Source organism: Humulus lupulus, chromosome 3 (genome assembly GCF_963169125.1).
Source record: "Humulus lupulus chromosome 3, drHumLupu1.1, whole genome shotgun sequence".
Taxonomy (NCBI): domain Eukaryota; kingdom Viridiplantae; phylum Streptophyta; class Magnoliopsida; order Rosales; family Cannabaceae; genus Humulus; species Humulus lupulus.
Window position 1 is genome coordinate 221412681 of NC_084795.1, and position 6116 is coordinate 221418796.

Here is a 6116-nt window from a genome sequence, read left to right on the forward strand (position 1 = left end):
CATATTCATGCCCCTAATATCCGGACGGGGCCCACATGTACATTTAACTCATTAAACATGCATCACTATCATATATCCACATTAATCCACCCATTAACACATTAAAGCATAATAAATCATTTATTTCCCTCCAGGCACACTAATCAAGGCCCTAAGCCCGATTAGCAAATTCGGGTCGTTACAGCTCTTCCCTCTGCGAGTTGAGGTGATCTCAAAGGTCGGTCCGCGAGGCGGCCCGAGGGGTTTGTGCCGAACTTAGATGATTTCGTAGGTCTCCACCAGATCTGCCACTTCGGTGGCTTTCGGTCTAATAGCTCCCAATGGAAAAGCTCAGAGCTTGCTGCCGAGGGAGAGGATCTGGGATATTTCCATGCGCTCGCGGGTGATGAGCAGGAATGGCGGGAGGAGGATTCCTCTTGCTATTCCCGTATGCAGGAATATCTCGAGAAGGATGAGGAGGAGATGGATATCTTATCGGCGAAGGTGGGTGCCAAACTGGTGAAGCAATTCTAGTCCCGTCTGGCCGGACCAAACTAGCTCGCGGTCGCTCTATCCCACCGCCTCCAGCTCTCTGCACCGGGCGATCTGACCGCGGCAAGGGAGGGCTGGCTGGAGCAGGTTGTCGGCGTGAGCTCTCCTCAGACCTCCTCCGCAAGTTGCCACGAGCTCTCCTGGGTGCGTTCGATGGTGGAGCCGAACTTGGAGTCGAAGTTCTGACTGACCGGCTAACTCGCTGATGGGGCCTGGGAAAATCATCAAACATAGTTTCCCGGTGATGGCGCGACACGGGCACAGAACTCGGGGTTGAGATTCTAACAGATCGACTGGGCCTGGGCCGACTATCCCGGCGGGAATTATGAGTCCTGCTTTGCCTCTTTTCGACGTTAACGTCGGTTGCAAGAGGGGGTAGTTGGGCCAAGACTTCCTCGATTTTCTTATTTGCCTTGGCTAGATGACTCCTCAACTGCATGTTCTCCATTTCCACTGCCGTCAGGTAATCTGGGTTCGGATTTGGAGGTAGGGGCGCTGAACTCCCAGTGTCATCATGGCCCATCGACTGTTTCCCCGATCGTTGCTGGATCTCCGGGTCTTGTTCGTCGGATATGGCAGTATGGTGAGCCTCCTGCCCACCATGTTTATCTGCCTCGTTACCATGCCTCAAACGAGTGACCGCCATGATCAAGTTTTTGCGATAGCACTAATCTAAATCCTCTCAATGAAAGCACCAAACTGTTGATGCGGTTTTTTGCCAACAGTGAATTGTATGAATAACTAGGATGGATTAGTGCTTAATGGTAAACCGTAATAAGAAAATGATAATACTCAGGGATGCTAGCAATGAATTATCAAGAGAAGAAAAGCAATCACCCCTTTTTACGTGGTTCGGAGGTTAAAATCCCCCTAGTCCACGAGTCAATATTAATATTGTTTCTCTTTTCTTGCTATTTTTACAAAGTATTTGCCTTACAAGAAGAATCCAACCCTTTGCACTACCGAGGGTCTTGGTATTTATAGGGGAATGATCTCTGAGTAGGCATTGGGGTCATCCCGTGATGTCTCTATCCCTCACGTCATCTCTATGACACTGATGATTAATATGTAAACCTTACACTGAAGTGTGGTGTAATCAGTAGGTAAAAATGGATAATGGGCCGCATGGCCTAAATCAGGTGTGGGATGTCTGATCACGCACATTTATATTGCGTATCCAGGAATTCGGGAATAAAATAGATACGTGATGTCTGTTATACGCACATTTATATTGCGTGGTTGACTTTATAAAGATCCTGGGATATGTCAGGCCTTTGATATACCACGAGCTTAATGCAGTGCTAGCTCGTGTCTTTTGATGCCATGTTGACAATGGTTCCAAGTGATAAACAGCTAAACGATCTGCCAGCTCGAGCTATTTGTTTAGGGGATCGTAGCAAATTTCTCCGGATGCACGGTGAACACGTGGCACCTCGGTTATAGCTCTTTATTAGTTCGTTTCCCTCGAGCTGCCTCAACAAGGTACGTGCTGATACTTAGAGCGTACAATATTGTTAAACAAAAATAAAAATAAAAGTTATCAAACACATTTTTTATTTTTTGTTTTTAAAAACAAAAAAGAAAGAGTTACCAAACATATTTTTATTTTTTGAAAATATAGAAACAAAAACAAAAACAATATTTCCATTTTTGTGTTTAAAAAATTAAAAAAGAAATTTTTTACCAAACACAACCTTTGTTATTGTATTTACGCTTTTCTGTAATATTCACATGCTTGTATGATTTTATCTTTTCTACTGTGTATATGGTTTTGAATATATATTTATAAGAAACATGCATATAAACTTATATAAATGAGATCCTACAATAGTCATAAGTAAAGCTTGAATATTTAAGGAATGCAGTTGATAGTTTATTGATATAAGACAGTAGTGAAAATAAATTCACCCCAAAAGGGAGAGAAGTAACATCAAGTAAATGTCAACATTTACGTTCTACAATGCTATGTTGTTTGGGTCACAACGCAATTATATTGGAGAACAATTCCATGTTCATGAAAACATGTTTGAATTTATTGTTTAGAAAGAATTATAGTACTATTATCTAAACAAATGGTTTGTAGATGAGAAAACAAATGTTTTAATTATTAGAGTTGATACATAAATTTTTGTGTTCAATTGACGATGAATTTGATTTAAAAAAAAAAAGAGAAGAATTAATATGTTGAAAGTTTCATATTTTTAATTATATAAATACTTCCAAGTAAACATTTTTAATCATCAACACAAATTAATTCTTATGTTGTACCCCACGCAGCCTGATGACTCCACATATTACCCTCCCTTGGCCTTGAAATCTGTTAGCTGTCGACTTACAAGTCAATGGCTGTCAGGGTGTTCATCAAACCGCTCGCACCATATAAATAACCTACTTTGCATCAAAATATGCGGGTTCAAACTTTTTGCAGTGCAGTTAAGAACTGTATTTTTTCCAAATTGTACGGTGTGCAATTTAAAATGTCATAAATACGGTTCAATATTTGAAAATTGCTAATTTAATTATTACAAAATTATATATGTTTTAATTTATATTTTATTGTTACTTTTGTAAATATGCATTAAAAAGCTTACATTATTGATAATGTGTTGATTTTTTGAGTGGTAATAAGTTATATATATATAATTATGTATATATTTATGCTAATGCTTACTTAGTTTTGAGTTAGATATTGGTTTTTGTGATTTTTTATTTTGTTGATCATGAGTATATATTATTTTTATGTAGTCTCTTGATAAGTGTGTATATGTATAAGATTTTGAATGAGAGTATGTATTTTTTTAATTGTTAATTTAACTTATATTTAATTATTTGATTATAAGTATAAATCACTCAAGCCGCACTGTATTTTTGTGGTGCGGTTTAATGTGGTATGGTCTAATAAATCCACAAGAAATCACATCCATCGCACTAGGAACACCCCTAATTGCTAGGGCGCTGTAGGAGTAAGGGTATACTATGGACCGTTTTGAAGGCTAGCTCCCATGGAGACCATCTTGAGAAATAGTGATGCACACAAGTGCCCTAGCCAAATGGATCCATGCATGACAAAGGATATACCTTAACGTGTTTGGTGTAAATGTTTTCCTTGGTGGGGTTTAGTTGAAAGATGTTGAGAATAAGATAATGACAAATTCAAGTGTTTATAAAGAGTTTGAGATTATCCAAAAATAAACTAAAAATGGGACTCACACCAACATGAATCCTCCACTCAAATTCATACCAAACATAAATTTGGTTTCACATTCTCATTCCCAAAAACCCAAAACCCCATAACAAATACCCCTAAGTTATTCTTCCTAGATCAAAGTACTTCAAGAAAAATTATGTTATCATTTGCAAAAAAAATAAACAATAATAATAAATGAGACTCGAAGTCCCTCTCTTGCAAAGCTTAAGACATTGAATTCTCTATTTTATGTATCCACAATCATAAAGGAAAGACTTTCAGCAGAAAAATAGAAGAGAAATAGAAAAAGTAGATCCTCTTATCTTGACCATCTTTTTAGACAAATTCTTCTTTTCGGTTCTCAATTAATTAAACAAGCAACATATACTGAAGAGATGTAATTCATCACCTTAATCGCTCATCTTAAATCATAGTCCAATTTAATCATTACTGCTTTAACAACTACACAACACAATTGAGCCTTTGACATGTAGAAACTATGTTCAGCTAAGGATATTTTCACCGTTTAAAATAATAAAAGAGGCATGCATACTTTAGTTCATCTTCAAACCATAATAATAATAACATTGAAATCAATCGATGGAGATTTTATTACTTGAAAGAATAAAAAAGATTAGAATAATTTTTTTTTGAAAAATACGCAATATTAATATAGATCGATCCCTAAATTATGAGTGAAAACTCAATTAATTGGGGGAAACATTATTAGCTGAACTATACATAGCTAGGACTTGGGAGACAAATAGTTGGCAGCTAACATCTATGTACAGACTAGAGTAGTAGACAGATCTTTCCATGGACCTGAAAAGATTTGGTCCCAGTTAAAAAAATGAGGTATATAATATATACACGGATACGCCAATAATAGATATATATATATATATATATATATATACATATAGATTAGTTAGGGTGGAGCTCAGTATTTTGCTCAGTACTCAAGGCTAGTTAGCAAGTAATTTCAGTATTCAGTCGTGAGAGAGTGCTATTGCCCAAGGAGGACAAGACAGTGATGATGCATGACGTACATATTGGAGTCCTTAGGCCCTATGGTGTGAAATGCTGTAGGGCAAACCCTTGATACATGTACATACAACAAACACATGTACACTTATTTCGTTTCTTTTTATGCAAATTAAATGATCATTTCTTTTCTACCACTTTATTTTCCTTTACTTAATGCTACATATTCTATATAAATATATATAATCACCTATACACCTTTATTATGATCTGCACTTAAATAAGACCCTCGTAGGGACTTGTTGAATATTTATTTCATTAAGACTACTTGTTTCTTCAACCACCTCGAATATGTTTATATATAATATAATATGTGTGAGATTTGAAATTTAACAAATCATGATTATAGCATTAGTGTTTTGAAGAGCAGAGGCAATACATAGTTACTATAATTATTACCCTTAATTCTGATCTTATACTTATGATTGAGATTACTGTAACAGCAACCAGAAAACTACAGCGTTATATATATATATACATACAATGAATGAGTTTATAGTAATTATACATACAGATTTTAAGTGATAATAAAGCATAATTAATTTACAAATCATTTAGGATTAATACGTGACATGATAGTTCATATAAAATCTACGCAAGTATGCATATAATTCAAGAACTAGAAATATATATCATATGCTCCGTAATATTTAATTAATCAAGTAAAAATTCAAAATGATCTCCTTCGTGTTTTGAAGATTCAATGGTTGTGAACCTAATTTATTAGAAAAAAAGTTAAAAGAAATAAATGTAACAGGATCAAATCCCGGACAGTATCATGAAGTCATTTTGCTGTTATATAGGGTAACCTAAGCTAGAAAGGTACGTACGTCAGAAAAACATTTGACAATAATAGTAAAAATGTAATGTTAATTATTAGATACATGCATGATTTTACCAAAGATGATAATTTACCTTTCCTTTCCTTTTTTTCCTTTATAATTTTTATTTTTAATTTTTGAAAGAGAGAGAGAGAGAGAGAGAGGAAAAGAGAAACACGACACCAAAGCATGCAATCCTGGAAATGGAAGTATCTTTTTAATCATTAAAATTGTCCAAAGAGAGACATCATAATGAGACATTTGTCATGCTTTTCTTTCATTATATATAACTATATATATATCATAATAATAATCATATATAATCAACATTATCATCACCATCATGCAACCTATGTCCCTTTTCTCAACCTGGGATGCTTTCTCTTGTTGCCCAAATACTGGACACAACCCCCTTAAATATTGCGTTTATCTCATTATATTTTTATATATTAATGAAAATTGATGATGATGAACGTGTAAATAGTACTTAGGGTCTCACGCTTTATATTTGTATCACTTAGGTTAACTCCAAC